Source organism: Mauremys mutica, chromosome 7 (genome assembly GCF_020497125.1).
Source record: "Mauremys mutica isolate MM-2020 ecotype Southern chromosome 7, ASM2049712v1, whole genome shotgun sequence".
Classification (NCBI taxonomy): Eukaryota; Metazoa; Chordata; order Testudines; family Geoemydidae; genus Mauremys; species Mauremys mutica.
The window spans coordinates 93,387,546-93,406,585 of record NC_059078.1 but is presented as its reverse complement, the minus strand read 5'-3'; the positions used below and the strand labels follow the sequence as shown (position 1 = coordinate 93,406,585).

Sequence of the window (19,040 nt, the reverse complement as noted above, 5' to 3'; positions counted from 1 at the left end):
CCCACCCACTCCACTGCGTCCCGGCCCGGGGCCCTAGCAGCGGCGTGGATCCGCTGCAATCAGTGGGGATCCTGGCCACAACACACTGACATAGGCTCAGTGTCTGCTACAGCCAGACTGGGGTCGGCTATCCCCGGGCCACTTCCAATCTCCCCCTCCACTGGTACCTGTGTTGTCGTGGCTTCGGCAGGGGGGTCCACCAGCATCAGCTCCTCAGGAGACGGGTGCACGGGAGGGCTCGACTCCTCCTCAGGGTACTGGGCTCGGGGCAGGCTCGGCCAGTCCTCCTCAGGGTACCGGGTTCGGGGCAGGCTCGGTTCAGCAGGAGCTCGGGCACCAGCGTCTGTCCTCTCCAGCGGCCGGGCCCCAACTGAGCGTTGGGGCCGGGACTTTATACTTCCTGCCCCGCCCCTGGACTTCCGGGGGGCGGGGACAGGCAGCGGTGACTCCGCCCACTTTGGCGGCTGTGCTGGCTCAGCCCCCTCAGGTGCAGCTGGGAGCCAGGCCGTCTCACTACACCATCCTTGACCCCACTTGCCTCTCTAACTACCAACCCATCTCCCTTTTATCTCTAAGCCCACTGAATGCACTGTCTACAATCACTATCTAGAGTTTGTCTCTTCAAATTCCATCCTAGATCCTTTCCAATCCGCCTTCCACCCCTTGCACTGAACTGAAACTGCTCTTGTCACAATCCCTAATGATCTCTTCATAGTTAAAGCTCAGAACCAGTATCCCATCCTCATCCTTTTAGACCTGTCAGCCACCTTTGATGCAATTGATCATTATCTTCTTTTTGAAACCTTGTCCTCCCTTGGCTTCCATGACTCTATCCTCTCCAGGTTCTCCTTCTACTCTCTCATTGCTCCTTCAGCATGTCTTTTGGAGGATCCTCCTCATCTCCCTGCACCCCCTCAAATTTTCTGTGGCAGTTCCACAAGGCTCTGCCTTGGTCCACTTTCATCTCCCTCTAAACCTTATAGCTGGTTCTCCACTGCAAACACTAACAACCATCTCTATGATGACAACTCACAGATTTACCTCTCTCCACTCAAACCTGTTGCCTTCTGTCCAGACTAAAATCTCATCCTGCCTTTCTGACATCTTGTGGATGTCTAGCTCTTAGTGCAAGCTCAGCATGGCTAAAACAAAGCTTGTAATGTTTCCCACCAAATTCACCCTATCCCCTTTCTAGTCACTGTGAACAACAACACTATGTATCATCTTTAACTCAGACCACTCTCTAGGTCCTCGCATCCAACTATAGCAAAACCTTGTGGATTCTTTCTGCATAACATCTCTAAGATACAGACTTTTCTAATCATCTGCACAGCTAAAATTCTCATGTCATATCTCAATTACTATTCTATTCCATATAGGTTCCTACACCATGCTTATCACCATAGTGTCTGAGCACCTTCCAGCAGTGTGTTAAGCAACATGAATAACATCTGTCATGTGTTGTTCTCTCATCCTCTTCACAGGAGGAGCAGCATGTGCAGTGGTGTGCTACAATATTTAGGGCCCAATCTTTCACTGTGATGTGTAGCAGTGTATCCCTGCACATATATGGAATCCCATTGACTTCACTGGCGGCAAAGGGGTTAATTCACCTGAATCACAATACAGAATTATGGCCTAAAAGATACACCAAGTGTCCTGTTTTGGACAGCTTGAGGTTCCAAGAGTCTCTAAGGGTACGTCTACACTTACCTGCCAGTTCGACGCGGAGAGTTCGACTTTTTGGAGTTCGAACTATCGCGTCTGATCTAGACGCAATAGTTCGAACTCCAGAAGCGCCGCGGTCGACTCCAGTACTCCACCTCGGCAGAAGGAGTTGGCGGAGTCGACGGGGGAGCCGCGGAGTTCGACCCCGCCGCGTGTGGACGGGTGAGTTGTTCGAATTAGGGTACTTCGAATTCAGCTACGTTATTCACGTAGCTGAATTTGCGTACCCTAATTCGAACCCCCTTCTTAGTGTAGACCAGGCCTGAGAAAGACATTAATCGTTTGGCATTTTGTAAGAGAAAATTGTACCTAAGAGACTTAAAAACACTTTGAGCACTGAGACAATCTGACTCTTTTGTACTGTTGGTTTATTGCTCTGCTGCTACAGAGCAATTGCAAAATGTTTAGGTTTTATACTAATCCCAAAGTGTGTCTTTGTGAGAGATTTGACATTTTACAGATAAAGGCACCTTATTTCTAGTCAAGAAGTCACAGTGGAATACAGATTAATTTAGAAAAGTGTTTTGTAGCTGACAAAACACTGTACATGTTGGAGATTTTTTATGAAACATCTTACTTAACCTTTGACAATATTCTTCTTCTTTCATTTTCCCTTTCTTGGAAGTAGAACATAGGTTCCTCCTGTGGAGATCCTGGATTAAGGAGATAAAAGTGAAAAGGGAATTATCTGAAATTATCCCAATTATCTGAAACCTTGAATCTTAATAAGGGGACACCGTCACTCTGACTCTAGGCTTCAGTGGTAGACTAGGCCATTTCAGAGTTTATATTGTTTGACATTTTTTTTCTAGCTGTCCCTATTAGCACATAAATTCAAAACAGAGATGAGTCTGAGCCACACAATTTGGATTCAGATTTCAACCCTCTCCAACCTCCAAAATTCCAGAGCTTTGTTTTACGATAATCTCTATTTTTGAAACAACTTTATTTTATAGTTATAAGGGCTCTCATCTTATGCATGAAGTTCCCATTGACTTCAGCCAGAGTTTTTGGTGGATAACTAGGATAGCATACTTTATCATTTTAAATTTCAAGTCTAGTTAGAAAAAACCCACATTTCTTAGAACTTTTTGATATCAGTAAACATCAGAGATGAACTATTAAAACTGAGGGAGTTTAAGATATTAAATTGAATAAAGTGACATAGGATTTTTTGGTATAATAAAGAAAATATACATAATTTATAGGAGATAATTTGATCATGTCTATTTTAGTTTGACAAGATGATCGAGGTAGTATCTTTTATTGGATCAACTTCTACACTATTTGCATGTGTTCGAGACAAAATAGAAGAGAAGGCTTAATACATCTCTTCACCACACTGAATAGCTTAAAAATATATTTCTTTGGTGCACTGCTAAATGAGCTTACAACAAACTCAGTATACTGACATGTGTTGTCTCACTCCACACACCATGCTCAAATGCTCTATTGTTTTATGCATGCAGGATTTTCAGATTTACAAATTATCAAATTTACTACTTTAGAATCATATTCTCATAGAATATCAGGGTTAGAAGGGACCACAGGAGGTCATCTAGTCCAACCCCCTGCTTCAAGCAGGACCAATCCCCAACTAAATCATTCCAGCCAGGGCTTTCCCAAGCCTGACCCTAAAAACCTCCAAGGATGGAGATTCCACCACCTCCCTAGGTAACCCATTCCAGTGCTTCACCACCCTTCTAATGAAAACGTTTTTCCTAATATCCAACCTAAACCTCTCCCACTGCAACTTGAGACCATTACTCCTTGTTCTGTCATCTGATACCACTGAGAACAGTCTAGATCCATCCTCTTTGGAACCCGCTTTCAGGTAGTTGAAAGCAGCTATCAAATCCCCCCTCATTCTTCTCTTCTGCAGACTATACAATCCCAGTTCCCTCAGCCTTTCCTCATTAGTCATGTGCTCTAGCCCCCTAATTATTTTTGTTGCCCTCTGCTGGACTCTTTCCAATTTTTCCACATCCTTCTTGTAGCGTGAGGCCCAAAACTGGACACAGTACTCCAGATGAGGTCTCACCAATGTTGAATAGAGGGAATTATCACATTTCTCGATCTGCTGGCAATGCCCCTACTTATACAGCCCAAAATGCCGTTAGCCTTCTTGGCCACAAGGGAACACTGTTGACTCATATTCAGCTTCTTGTCCACTGTAACCCCTAGGTCCTTTTCTGCAGAACTGCTGCCTAGCCATTCAGTTCCTGGTCTGTAGCAATGCATGGGATTCTTCCATCCTAAGTGCAGGACTTTGCACTTGTCCTTGTTGAACCTCATCAGATTTCTTTTGGCCCAGTCCTCTAATTTGTCTAGGTCCCTCTGTATCCTATCCCTACCCTCTAGCATATCTACTACTCCTCCCAGTTTAGTATCATCTGCAAACTTGCGGAGAATGCAATCCACGCCATCCTCCAGATCATTAATGAAGATATTGAACAAAACTCGCCCCAGGACCGACCCGTGGGGCACTCCGCTTGATACCGGCTACCAACTAGACATGGAGCCATTGATCACTACCCATTGAGCCCGATCTAGCAAACTTTCTATCCACTTTATAGTCCATTCAGCCAATCAATACTTCTTTAACTTGCTGGCAAGAATACTGCGGGATACTGTATCAAAAGCTTTGCTAAAGCCAAGTATTAATATGTCCACTGCTTTCCCCTCATCCACAGAGCCTCTTATCTCACCATAGAAGGCAATTTGGTTAGTCAGGCATGACTTGCCCTTGGTGAATCCATGCTGACTGTTCCTGATCACTTTCCTCTTCTCTAAGTGCTTCAGAATTGATTCCTTGAGGACCTGCTCCATGATTTTTCCAGGGACTGAGGTGAGGCTGACTGGCCTGTAGTTCCTTGGACCCTCCTTCTTCCCTTTTTTAAAGATGCGCACTACATTAGCCTTTTTCCAGTCATCTGGGACCTCCCTCGATTGCCAGGAGTTTTCAAAGATAAGGGCCAATGGATCTGCAATCACATCCACAAACAACTTTAGCACCCTCGGATGCAGCGCATCCGGCCCCATGGACTTGTGCTCATCCAGCTTTCCTAAATAGTCCTGAACCACTTCTTTCTCCACAGAGGGCTGGTCACCTTCTCCCCATGCTGTGCTGCCCAGTGCAGTAGTCTGGGAGCTGACCTTGTTCGTGAAGACAAAGAAGCAAAAAAGCATTGAGTACATTAGCTTTTTCCACATCCTCTGTCACTAGATTGCCTCCCTCATTCACACTTTCCTTGATTTTCTTGTTACTAACATATCTGAAAAAACACTTCTTATTACTCCTAAAATCTCTTGCTAGCTGCAACTCTAAGTGTGATTTGGCCTTCCTGATTTCACTCCTGCATGCCTGAGCAATATTTTTATACTCCTCCCTGGTCATTTGTCCAGTCTTCTACTTCTTGTAAGCTTCTTTTTTGTGTTTAAGATCAGCAAAGATTTCACTGTTAAGCCAAGCTGGTCACCTGCCCTATTTACTATTCTTTCTACACATCGGGATGGGATGGTTTGTTCCTGCAACCTCAATAAGGATTCTTTAAAATACAGCCAGCTCTCCTAGACTCCTTTCCCCCTCATATTAGCCTCCCACGGGATCCTGCCCATCAGTTCCCTGAGGGAGTCAAAGTCTGCTTTTCTGAAGTCCAGAGTCTGTATTCTGCTGCTCTCCTTTCTTCCTTGTGTCAGGATCCTGAACTCAAGCATCTCACGGTCACTGCCTCCCAGGTTCCCATCCACTTTTGCTTCCCCTACTAATTCTTCCCTGTTTGTGAGAAGCAGGTCAAGAAGATCTCTGCCCCTAGTTGGTTCCTCCAGCACTTGCACCAGGAAATTGTCCCCTACACTTTACTGCTTTTCTCTTTGCCTGTGTTCTTAGAAGTGAGCAGTAGGCTTGTCTCATATATTCAATTATTCTCCTTACTTACAAAAAACAAAAGACAGAGTAATTAGTGTAAAGCATGTCAAAATATACATATAATTTAAAACAAATTTGGTAGGTTTAATGTTAGGCCTACTAGCCTTGACAGTGCTTTACTACCATTCAGTTCTGTTAGGAGTCAGAAACCTGTAAAACAACTAACTACTGTCCACAACTTTTAAATGTAATTTTCTGACTTAACTCTTCAGAGTGATGTGGCCTTTAAGTTGCACTGCCATTGGAATATTACCCTAAAGTCATTGTGCTGGATATGCATTAAGATGCAATTTTATTAACTCATCTGGGAACTGTGGCAGTGCAGGTCATCCATCCTTCTGGTGGTGGGCTGCTCCCTATCCCTTCAGATGTGGTCCTCAGCCCATTACTGGGACTGCATCATCCTCCCCTCATATGAGGTTTTTCAAGCGCTGGGGAAAGACAATAGGAGTCCCAGCTTTTGCAGGGGATGTATGAAGTTTTGGGGATCATAAACCCAGTAAGTGGTTCTGTCATGGACTAACCCGGGTGCCTTAATGCTGATATGGCTCAGAGCCCTGACACCAATAGCCAGCCTACACACATAAAGGTCTCACCTCAGCTTCCACCATCCTAGTTACTCCTTACAGGGTGATCCCAACAGCCTCTTCCAGTTCCACATGTCCTCAAGTCCGTCCACCCTGAGTTCTTAACTACCAGACTCCCGGACTTTCCCCCTCTAGTTTGTCACTCCCAAAGAAGTGAAACTTGCCCCCAGTTATAAGTTCACTGTGGCAAATACATTCTGCACAGTTTGCACAACAGAGAGCCACTTGGGGTAAAAATAAACAGAAGGTTTATTTAATAGAATAATCACAGATTTAAAGATGAAAGAGTAAGGCAAAGCAAACACAAGTTACACAGAAAATAAACATAAATATGCAACTTCAGCCTTTACACTTCTATGTTAGGCAAATTCCCTTTCTAATATCTTTCCTATTGCTTCTGAACAGTTTCCCAGTGTACTCCCGTCACAGAGGGGATCCAGTGTTTCATGGATGGTCCCCAGTTTCTGGATGTCCTTCATTTCTAACCCCTTCTTTTTAAAGGTTTGCAAGGTTTATTTAATTTTCTCTCAGACTATGATTCATGGTGGAGGAAATTCCTTGCACTCCTGGTTTTTCATTATTGGGGTTTTATTTTCAGGTTCAAGTTGTTTCAATGTTTTCCCATTAACTCTAATGGTCGACAATTGTCTCTTCCTGGCTGGACAGTGGATGGAAAAGTAAAGTCAGTTTCATGTAAACAGGTTTGGGCCTAACGTCTCCCTGCTCTACAGGGTACTTGAAATTGCAGTATAAGTCATTAGCATACTATTAGATATATATAAATATATAGATTAATAACCACAGTCTGTGTACATATCTCATAATGACCATCATGTTCAGAACAGTACAAGCTTTCATAAAGGATCTAACTTGGCATATTTTATACACAATAACATTGTATAACACCAGTTGATTCGATTGCTCATTCTTTGGGGTTCTGACCCTTTCCTGTCTGCTTGGGGTGTCTGGACTCTGATTGTCACAGGCGCCTTCCTCTAAATTCACTTCCAAGTTCAATTTATCAGGAAACTGGACTCCTTATGGAATGAAAGTCTGCACTGACATCTGCTAATCCAAGCATGAAAAGGGACTCAGGCTGGACAGACAGGGTTTGCATACCCTCCCCTTGTAAGCCACAGAGGTCAGTGGTTTGCCTCAGTGGCTTCCATCCCCAGCTAACAGACCAGTTCAGGTGATGCCCTCCTCCCAGCTACACCCTCCCCCAACCTTTTATAGGAGCCACTACCCTTTTTGTGTTCCTTCTGCTCCAGACAAAGGTCTTGAGGTTGCGAGGGGAGTACAAAGATAGCTCTTTTAAGATACCTTTGCATACACACCTCTGATCTGATTAAACATACCCCAGGATTTTACTCCATAGATTGTTTTAAATTCTTTAATTGTATAGCATTCATATGTTGTGGTATGTGCCTCGTAAATGTATAAAATAAAATATTTTAAAAGTTCCTCTTAAAAGTTATTTGTCTTTGCATGCATTTAGCTCGTACAAGTACATTCAATACCTTCATGTAGTTCCTAATTTTTTCATATTTTTGACAATTTGAAACCTGTTCCTTTTTTCTTCAATGAGAATTTTGCTTGAATAAGGAGTGAAGGATCTGACCTGTAGGTAGTAATTTTATACAATTTAAATGTATCCCAAGCTTTCTATGTTTAAAAAAGAATGAAAGCCATGCCAAGCAAAAAAACCTAACCAACCAAGCAGAAACTTTTCTTAATCTGACTGTTTAATTCTTTGTAAGTTAATCAGAAGAGGTGGGGTTTTTTGTTTGTTTTTTAAGCCAGTCTTTGGTCTGAAACTTTACTCAGGCTATTTAATTAGATGAAACTCAGTTCATTAATATACTTTGCAAATTAACTGATTCTCCAGTAATAAGACTTAGTTTCCTCCCAGTTAGTCTTTGATCTCTTACAAGATTTAGTTATCAGTGCGTTCCAAAGCTAAGCAATTATAGAAAAGGGATTGACTTTTCATACTTTTCATACTTTACAATGTGCATCCTGATCTCTGATGACTTTTATTGTTAAGTTTAAGTGCAACTCTGCTGTTCTCCATGAGAGGATGGCAACACCATTTCAAATTGCTTAATATACCAGTTTCAATTGCAATAATTTTTAGAACTACTGTTCTGTAGCTTTGTAGGTAATATATGCATATTTTTGCAGCATGCTGTTTTTTGATTGTCTTTACAAAAGCTGTTCTGACACCAGTACCTGTTGGCTCTTAGTCTGATAAAATTTTGATCTACAATGTGAGTGAGGACAGGAGGAATAGCAACAAATGTCCCTATGATTTCATTCAAGAATACACTTTAAAAAATGACAACACACCTCTGTGAATCTACATATGCAATGTTTTATTGAAATAAACTTTGTTCATTTCATGTTTTATTTGCACCTCTTCAATGGGAAGTAGGGCTGCAGTTGAAAAATGTCTATACCGTTTAAAAGACACACTTTTAGGAAATATATACATATTTTTGGGCACATTCCTGTCTGTAGGAGTGCCTGTGTCCTAGGGTCTTTTGCTAATTTTGTGTGATCTGATCAAGGAAATAATGTAGCTATGTAAATTTGTAATGTAGCTATGTAATGTAGCTATGATAGGAAATTTGTTTTGAGGAAATATATACATATTTTTGGGCACATTCCTGTCTGTAGGAGTGCCTGTGTCCTAGGGTCTTTTGCTAATTTTGTGTGATCTGATCAAGGAAATAATGTAGCTATGTAATTCATAGGTTGTGAAGGCAGAGTGATGCCTGAGGTTGTAATGTGTAGAACTGTGCAGAATGGCACAAATTTCAGTGCATTTGTCCTTGAATAACAATAATTGATGACTTATAGACAGCAAAATCACTTTGTCATCCACTTGCTTTCTGCTGGAAAATCTTTAGTGTGATGCATATGTTATGGTACTTCTACATTTTAAAAAAAAGGTTCCATGAGGGCACAGTGCATTATTTTATACCTATGGGTTGTTTCAGATAGGAAGCATTATTAATGTCTTTCCAGTGAACCACTAATCTAATGTGGTAATATTGAGAGTAACCTAAAGGAGTAATTAATTTAAACAGTTAGTATATTTGATGGATAATTTGATATTAACAACATAGTATTAGCTTTACTCCATTTGAATTCCATTTGTCCTTCTCTTATATCCATTTAAAATCCTAATTCACATTTTGCCAGTGAAAAAATGTCAAGCTGTAAATGCTCATCGCCAACTGCCTTAATGTTTCAGTTGCATTTCTGTTTTCCTTTCTAATACAAAGTACTGTAGATATTTTTCAATGGTTTCTTCATAGGCATTGGACCTGTTCTGACAGGATTAGGCCCTTTGAGATCTGTTTTCCTATCAGTGAGAGAGGGATCTCCAAGTACAACTTCTGCTTGCTTAATGAGACCTGTGAGTGGTTGTCCAGTTGTTGGGGAACCTGGTGCTGTTTGTGTAACACAACACTCCAATCTTCTACTAAAAAATCCAGACTGGGGCTGTTGCTCAGGAGATCTAGTGTTTATAATGTGGTTCCCATCCGCTATCGTGACTACATAGTCAATGAGCAGCAAAAGACTGATATTGAATTGGTGAATGAATATGTGTGACGTGGTCCCCGAGGTACAACCTCGACTGTGGGACCACTGAGCCCTCTGTCCCACCAATCTGGGTTGCCTTTCACACTGTGATGCTGAGGTCAAGCTACAAACCTCTGACAGGCACTGCACTTACAGACATCCACAGGAAGGGACCCAAGTGTGTTACATGAATGATCTTCCAGTCATTCTTGAACTATTAATAGAGATGCTCCAGCCAGTTTCCCCCAGCACCAGCCCTGCACCCCAGAACTGTACCATCTTGCACTAGTCAGAAAACTGAACCATTGTGGAAAGTGAACCAGTGGAAAAGAGAAAGAGAAAGAATCAGGTAGTAAGAGAGAAAGAGACTATAGTGAAGAGAAAATAAGATGGAAGAGAGATTTGGATGGAAGAAGGGAAAGGAAGGAAAATAAACATTGTGGATACAAATAGGGTAAGGATGGTCTTTTATCATTAAAATTATCATTAGAAAAAGAGGGATGAGGCTTAATTCAATAACCTATTCACGTCATGCGCACACATCCATAGAAGCATTACTCATAGAGCTACTTAGAATTTGGCAGCTGTAAGTGGTAGCTCTAAAGTCTGTTGCACATAATTATAAAAGCTGTCTCACTAGAATGTAATTCCAACTGCTGCACTATCAGCTCTCCACATCTGCACAATCAGAGTGGGATGTTGCTCCCTGCAGAGGCTGCTATCTAAGTGAAAAAACAGGGCTAATGAAATAAGAGTTTTCTGACAGTTTTCAGAATTTGACCCATAAATGATCAATAAGCCATGAGCTCCAGAAGGAATTTACTTTAAATGAAGGATTTTTCAATAATTATCAGTTTCAACAAACAGGACACAGGCTGTTTGGCTGTGATAGCAATGAAACTATGCAGAAGGACGCAGAAACAATGGTTCCAATAAAATGAAGAAAAGCACCAAATGATACTCCTAATAAAAAAAATTTTAAAACCTGCACCAGGTTTCAAATCTCTCTAAAACTGTAAAGAACAGTGTTTCTGAAAAGCAAATGAGAGAAAATTGTAAATGTGTGGTTTTGTTCCATAACTTCTCGAGGTGGTGAAACATAAATTCTAGTTTGTGAAACCTTTGAATATATCCAGGAGACTGATAATTTAATTAAATTATAAATTATGGATTTGTCCTCAAACCGTATGACTCATTCTTTATCCAGCTGTCCTTCAAAATACTGATACACATTGATAAAAAGACAGCAGCGTGAAGTTGGCTCAGTCTTGCAAACTTATCTAAGCAAGTGGAACCCTGTGCCTATATGGAGCCCCTTTGACTGCCCACATATCTTGCAGGATCAGGGACTTAGTTAATTATAGCCCATTTAAATTAGGAAGGTAGCTTGTATTAAATATAAAATATGATAAAACTATGCTTGCATTTGGTTTAATAAAAGTCTGGACATATTAAATATGCTTACTTAGCCAAACAATGCTGAACTGGAACTATTGTTGCATTTTAAACTTAACATAAAAGTTGTAAAGTTTACTAATTTAAAAAAAATCCTGCTTTGCTACACTGAGGTTGAGCCTACATGGCTGTCTCAAAGACTGAACTTGATGTTGATGAGTTTGGTTTCTGTGAACTCTCTTGTAGTTGATGCTGCCTATGAAAATGTACTGAAGCCACATAAAAGACTAAATTGTGCAATTTGTGCAAAGGCCTGCACAAAAGGGCTATTGCAAAGCTTTAATACCCTGCAGAACCATTGGGGGCTTTTTGCTTAAGGTGCAATCTTTATGCCATCCATTCTTCAGATTTCTAGTTATAACTTCATGGGGGTCAACAAGAGATGATGTTACAAAGTGCAGATGGTCCTCTGCTGCACTTTTTCTCAAACCCAACATCCTGCAGTGCCCTAGCCCTGTGGAGAGTCTACCAAAGAACCCATCAAGGGGTCCTGGACAGGGGAAAACAATTTCATTGAGCTTACATTCCACCCTCCCACACACATGCACACACACACGCTTTTCCAAGCCCCCTAACTGGATCAACTGGCGGTTTCATCCTTTCCTTCCACAAGGATGGAGATGACAATCTGGCCCTTAATTCACTTATTCTTAATCTTCCTTGTACAGCTCATTAATAAAGATGTTAAGCAGTTCTGGACCTAACACCAACCCATGTGACCCTCACATGAGGCATCTCTCCAGAGCTCAATACATTTACCATTACCCTAATTTATAGTCCTTCACACAGTTTGTATTTCATGATTTTAAGCAATTACCATCCCTCCATTGACAAACCTGGTGTAGAATGATGATGCAGATAGTGAAATCTCCTTGAGACTCAGTATTTTGTTTTTAATTGTCCTGGGAAAGAGGAAGGGGAAGAAATCTACATGCCGGCTATTAATATATGGAATGGGGTTTGATACACAAACTTGAAATCAAACTTTCAGGCAAACAGAAAACAAATAAGATGAAAAGATTTTAAAAGTTTAAGATTTAGCAAATAACAGAATCTTTGTCATTAATATGGGTAACGTTTCTCACACATGACTTGTGGCACTTAACCCCAAAATAAATTCTTTCCTAATGAGTACATATATTCAAACAGTTGAACTGAATTTTAGGATAGTAAATAGGTTTGAGACAGTGGCAAATAATGATGAACATTATAAGGTCTTATAAAACAAACAAACACTGGGGCTCTCCCTTCATCCTAAGGAATGAAAGGGGGAGAGAGAGGAGGGAGTCGTAAGGCTAACACATGAGAGCACAAGGGAATGTAGAGGATCATCATGGAACTGCTATTATTAAAGAACTCTTCTTCTGGGAAATCTCTTTTAAAAATAGGAGTAAATTAATTGGATTCTAAAACTGCTGTTGAGTGGAACTAAATTCACTACAAAGAAATGAAATTAAGTTTTGACATCCACCTCTTCCACGATTATCATAATGATCTCTTGCATAACACAGACAATAGACCCTCACCCAGTAATACCTTATTGTGAATTGTATTTGATTTATACTTGATGCTGAATTAATAAAGTGATTGTCACAGGCATCTACTGAAGGATCTTCAGAGGGATGCAAGAGATTAGAACCATGATGAGATCTTTGCAATTACAACATTTTACAACAGATAACTTCTTGCTATGCATGAGTTAATAGCAAAGAATAAAGAAGATATTTATCTGCATTTTTCACTGTTGAAAGACTATGTGTAGGAGTGACTTGCACTGAGGACCAGAGTACTCATTCTCTGAGCCCTAGATATGTGCTCTTCGCTGATCTACCTCTGTGGGCCATTCCTTCCTGACCTGATAAATCATCTAAGAATGAATAAAGGTAGACAGAGGTTATGTGAGGAGCACTTGTTGGGTTGAAGAATATTGCTCATAGCAGGGCAGGGCAGAACCCCTTCAGACAAGAGTCTTGAGCAGTTTCATCTTAAGAAAATTCCCCGAAGCCCAGCAATCGACTCTGAGCACATCTGATTCTATACACACATCAGAAAACAGTTAATATGCATTACGAAAATGGATAATTTTTCAGAGAGACCTCAATTTGGTGTGTGTGTTTGTGTTATTCAAATGTAGCTTTGCACCTACTAAGGTCTGTACATGCACTATTTGAGCATTAACACTTATGTATAATGAAGGATAGATTCTGTCACTAGTGTGCACAGGTGATGGAATTTACACACACATACACATGCACAGATGTAAGTGCTCTAAATGTGTGCACACAGGTACTGGTGCTTGAAAAGTGTGGAATCTACTTTTGAAAATTGGACTTTAATTCTACATCATGATTCACTTAAATATAAATCATTGATGGAAATATGGGGGATTACAAAGACTGAGATGAAGTTTGATCAAATGAATGTTCACTATAAAAACAAGTTATTTTTCAATATATTTGTCCTGTGCTGTTAAGGCATTAGCCTTTTTTTTTTTTAATTTAGTAAAGATATATGTTCCTAATTAACATGATAAAATTGTACTGACTGATTCAAGTCAAGTATTCTTAATAAGATGTCACAGGTACAGTAATATTAACCTGCTAAAAATTATCTTCATATGGAGAGTAAGAAGAATTTTTTTAAGTCAATAACTTAGTCAAGTTTGATAGGACTGGTGTTTGTAAAGAAAGATGGGGAGAGAGATGTGGGACTCTTCGGCTCACTCAGTTCGAACTCATATTCTGTTGGCAGCTTTCCAATCCCCTTGAAGACATTTTGGAATTGGCCCACCATGTATGTGACCTCCTCTAAAAAATACATTTGGGATAGGGCCCAGGGTCTGACATGGTTTCAGCCCTAGTATTGGTCCGCTTTTACCTTGCACAATTACAAACAACGTCCTTTCCACATTGTTTTTTACCTTTATTTCAAACTCATATATGCCAACAGATGGAATCAGTGCCCCACAGTCAATGATGAGCTTTACTAGTTTTTTTTCCAATGTGCCTTATTTCCACCTTCCCCTCCTCCCCCCCCCCCCCATCTTCCTTCTTTAAGCCTGTGTAATAGATTCTGGCACCACATTTCCAACTTAAAAAGTCACAAAAGTCCCATTTGTTTCTAAAGTAATAGTCCAGTCACTTGGTGCTGCTGTTTCATGTACAGTTCCTTTGAAGAATTCTTCTTCACTGGTGTTTGTGCTGTTCTCTTTGTGGCACAGGGTGTGTACACTTCCTTTCTGTTTAAGCACATGTTGTTCCTGCTTGCAAACTCTTGCAAAGTGATTACGTTTTTTGCAGTTGCAGCATTTTCCACATTGCTGAGGCATATGTCTGCCATCACAAGGGGGGTAGCTCTTTGTATTTCCTTTTGGAAATTCATTCTGACTGTTTTGGGTTATTTTTCAGATTTCTCTTTAGATCTCTCAAATCTATTTGGTCTCTGTAGCTACTTTTCTATAGCTTGGCGGAGTGGTAATCCTGTCTACTGTTTCAGTATATCCATTTCCCTCCAACAGCTTCCATCTGGCCTCTGTAACCTCAGATGCCTGGCAAATTCTGATTGCCTTTTCTAAATTCAAGTCTGGATCTTCCATCAGTCTCTTTCTGAGCTTTATGTCTCTGATCCCCATAACAATCTGGTCTCTAATTAGGAAATCTGTGAGCTCTCCATAATTACATGATTGACTCAGCAGTCTGAGGACAATCACAAATTCTTCAAAAGTTTCTCCCCCTTTTTGAGCTCTTATGGGAAAGTTGTATCTTTCAAAAGTCTCATTCTTCCGGGGGTGGGGGGCATTATTCCTTTAGTTTTTGCAGCACTTTCTCATAACTAGCCTGCTCTTCCTGGCTTAACTATAGAGTATTTATATACACCTAGTGCTATATTAAGGGAAACAGCTACCTTGTCTTTATCTGCTTTCTCAGTTGTTCCACTTTCCAACATGTAGAGAATGAACTGCTGCTTGAAATTTCCCCATTTGTCTGATGCATTGGTGAAGAGTTTGAGCTCTGCTGGGACTCTGAGCTGCTCCATTTGCCCTCTTTGTCCTCTTCACAATGTAGTAAGATGAGGCCCTGAAACATAAACCCATGGTATCAGAGGCCTAGTATGAGGTCTGAGGCCTGAACCAAAGGAATGGTCAAGACTTTGCTAACATAAAGCAAAGTTAAGTTGTGAGTAAGAGGCAGGCCCTGCTTGCAAAAGTTGGCAAGAAGAAGGCTGCTTATTGGATGTATACATGTATCTAAAGGGTATCAAGCACTAATAGGATAAACATGGACCAGGATGGCACCAGAACAGTCCGGTACAAACACATTCCACAGAAATAATGAGGAACAGGCTGACTCATCTTAAAAGACAGGGTCAAAAGGATAGACTTGTTTGTTCGAACCAACGTGTACTAGGAGAGAGGCAGCACCACTATACGCAGAGGGGTTGTACCTTGATACATCAGGAGTGATGTGGAACTTGTTTGTACCTGTGTGTAAGAATGCATCCCTGGGGCTATGTCTTTGTCTGGCCTAGGGGGCAGTGGTAAATCCCACCACTGACTGAGCCAGTGCATTGTCAGGAGGCACATATGTACTAGCAGAACTGTAGATATCTGATCCAGGGAGCTAGAGACTGTGTTTTGTTTGGCAGTAAACCTGGCCGGGTCCCTTCGTACCTTATCAGAGTCTGTGGTCATTGAGGGTTCTCTCAGGGTCTGTTGTGTCAGCTATCTGCACAGAGCCGGGGCAGCACACAGAGAGAACACATGCACGCAGCTGACTGGTATCAACATTGAACAGAGCAGAGCTCCACACCAGTGACATCTGACAACACCCTATTCCTGTTACCATGAAATATTCATGGGGTTCTTATGAAGGAGACTTCACTTAGACAGAGTTGAGAAAGATCATTCTTCATTACAAGTAAATCTAGCCATCTGCAAAGTCTGACCACTCTCTAAGAGTCTCTGTGTCTCTCCACCTCCTTGAGCTCTGTCAAACTAGAGGGAGCCAGCTCCCAAGGATGGCTCTCTTAAAGAGGTATCCTCAGACAAAACCCCATCAATTTTGTATTTTAGGAAAATAATGTTTTTAATTGGATTTAGACCCAAACTCTAAACCTTAGCCAAAATATAATGCTGCTTCTGGGTGACACATCCTCAGCATGGAGGCGAAACATAACTTTAACAAAACATTTTCAGAAATGTTTGGTCTGGCCAATGTAGATGAGGCCAACCTGTTTTAAAATCCTTTTCAGAAATACTGCTCAAGCCTGGATTCCTGGCTTGTCCCTATCTACACTCATCAACTAGCTATTTTTGAAACCTGTCCGCTGGAATCTCTTTTAAACTAAAGATGGGCTTGAGCCACATACATTTCAGATCCAGTTTCAAACTAAGGTCTGGATTTTCAAGGTCTCTCAAAGCTGGTTTAATTCCTATTTGAAGTTCTGATTCAGCCCATCAAAGAGAGTGATTGTAATCAGAGCATTTGGATCTGAGTGTGAGTCACTTGCTCCTCAAAGTACACAGGTATTTGGATTCAGGATTTAGGGTGACCAGATGTCCCGATTTTATAGGGACAGTCCTGATTTTTGTTATGCTTGCAACAGGCCTAAGCCTGTGAGTGACCCCCATAGCAGCTGGCTGAAGTGCTTGGGGGAATCACACATGAAAGACAAGTGTCGGATTTGTAAAAACTTTCGGCCGAGAATGAAGAAGGAACGTGATATTTGTTTGAGGGCTCTCCTCATAGAGGCTGCGCTCTGCCTGGCGCAGGACTGCAGTCTCAGCAGGACTCTAGGCCCAGCACCTTGGCCTCGGTTTGTAGTGCACCCCGGCACCAGGCTCAGTCTGGCACCGCTACCCCTCGCCAGTGCCCAAGAAGCAGTCAAAAAAGTGGGACTCCCTGGCACCAAGCAAAAAGGGTCAAGAGACATCAGACAAAGGACCTAGTTCAGGCCACCTGCCCACCCCAGAGCCGCATGGGGGTTTCTCTCCAACTGGATCCACTAGTCTCCTGAGGGATCCACTGCTGACTCCCGGGAGTGGCATGGGCTCCAAACTCACTATTGTACGAATATGCGCGTGTAGGTTGTTGAAATTTGTCATATTGATATTGTCAGTTGTTGTTGTATGACAGAGTATCCACCATTCTAATTTTATAAATTTTATTAACAATAATTGGATATTCTAAAGGTAGAATAAAATGTAGTAGATTTTATATGAAAGAATAAAGGAAGGAAATATACGTGACTAAAAAGGGTGTATTTTTTAAAGTATTTTGAAAGTTTATAATAAGCGATGGTCTGGGGGGAGAGGAAGGAGAAGGGGAGGCTCAAGGTGGAAGTTTTGCCTAGGGCGCAAAATATCTTTGCACTGGCCCTGCTTATCACTGCACCAACATTTAGCATTCTTATAATAATTGATATGTGAGTATTTCCAGTATAAATTCTCTATTTCCAAAGATTCAGTACTCAACACTTTAAATTCACATCAGGCTGAAATATAGCAGACAGTTTTTTAAAATGCATTTTGAAAAAGACCTATTTGGCTCATTTAAAATACACATGTGAAAAAGAAAGACTAAGTTTCTGAAGTGATAGTGTGATTTAAAACACAGCTGTAGTACATACGATAGCCACTTACAATTGGGTTTTTACTGTGTATTCTGGGATGCTAGTCACTGAATCCTGCATCCTGTATGTGGGTGCTCAGCAGTGCATGCCTTGTCAAACCAGTGACTGAAGCAACAAAATCTCGCTTATCAGGGGTAGAATTCAGTCTAGCGCCTATGAATTCAGAAGGGAAATAACTGTTTATCAGCATGCCCAAAACGGATATGTTAAAAAGATACATATAATGGTACACTGTTTGACTAGTTTAATAGAATTTTACAAAACAATTGCTTGGGAAACGTTTCCACACACAAGAAGTTGGGAAATGGGACAAATCAGGTAAAGGGGTGAAGAAAAGTCAGCAGTGGTTGGAAATCTGCATACATTGGGGGTACTGAAGGTATCCTATAACTTGGAATTGAAAGAATGGAGAAGAGCTCCTTTAAGTTTCTGCTCTAAGTTAGTGTTAAAGTAATATAATATTCATCAACAAGACATTATGTGTAAGACATGGGGCCAAGAATGAAAATCCATCATATTCCTGTTGGGAATACGGCAGGTGACAACCCTAATTGCCCTCTTAACACTTGTATCATACTCCCAGCAACATAATTTCCTGTAGGTCAAATGAATGGCATCCCCATTGGAGCCAGAAACTAGTTCATTTCTTTTCAAGTCAGTTCTGTTCCCTGGATAGGATTTTTAAGATGAGAGACCAAAGCTGTTCACATACAGTATTTATGATACTTGTAGATGGGCTTGTTGTAAAATTTAATTAAGTATTAAGGCTATTTAAAAAACTCATATAGTTTATATCAGCATAAAATAATTATTGCAACTGAGATTTTTTAGATTCATAAGGGGCAAGTCCATTCAACGGTGTGTGTTTAATCCATTACATTGTCATTTTTTCTTCTGCAATCACTACAGAGTACAGCTGGAGTATGTAACAGGCAAATAGGGAGTCAAATATTTTGCATATTAATTCCATGATTCTTCATTATTAATTTTGTTATGAGTATAATAATAAAATATTGCAATACATTTTAAAATGAGGTCTATATAATCCTACATTAAGTTAGACTTCTCAGTGGTTGTGACATAATTTCACATAACAGTGTGTGGTGAGGTACCCCCTCAGA

At 40.9% G+C, this 19,040-nt stretch overlaps 1 protein-coding gene and 1 long non-coding RNA gene across 10 annotated transcripts in view; one reads left to right on the top strand and one right to left on the bottom strand.

Annotated features, from left to right (window-relative positions):
- LOC123374330 overlaps positions 1–303 on the bottom strand; it is a 30,186-nt gene extending 29,883 nt beyond the window's left edge. Inside the window, exon 1 of the long non-coding RNA XR_006581070.1 lies at positions 168–303. This is a non-coding gene — a long non-coding RNA (uncharacterized LOC123374330). The remainder of the gene's footprint in view (positions 1–167) is intronic.
- Positions 1–19,040, top strand: part of PRKG1 (protein kinase cGMP-dependent 1) — a 924,943-nt gene that overhangs the window by 765,962 nt on the left and 139,941 nt on the right. The window lies entirely within an intron of this gene.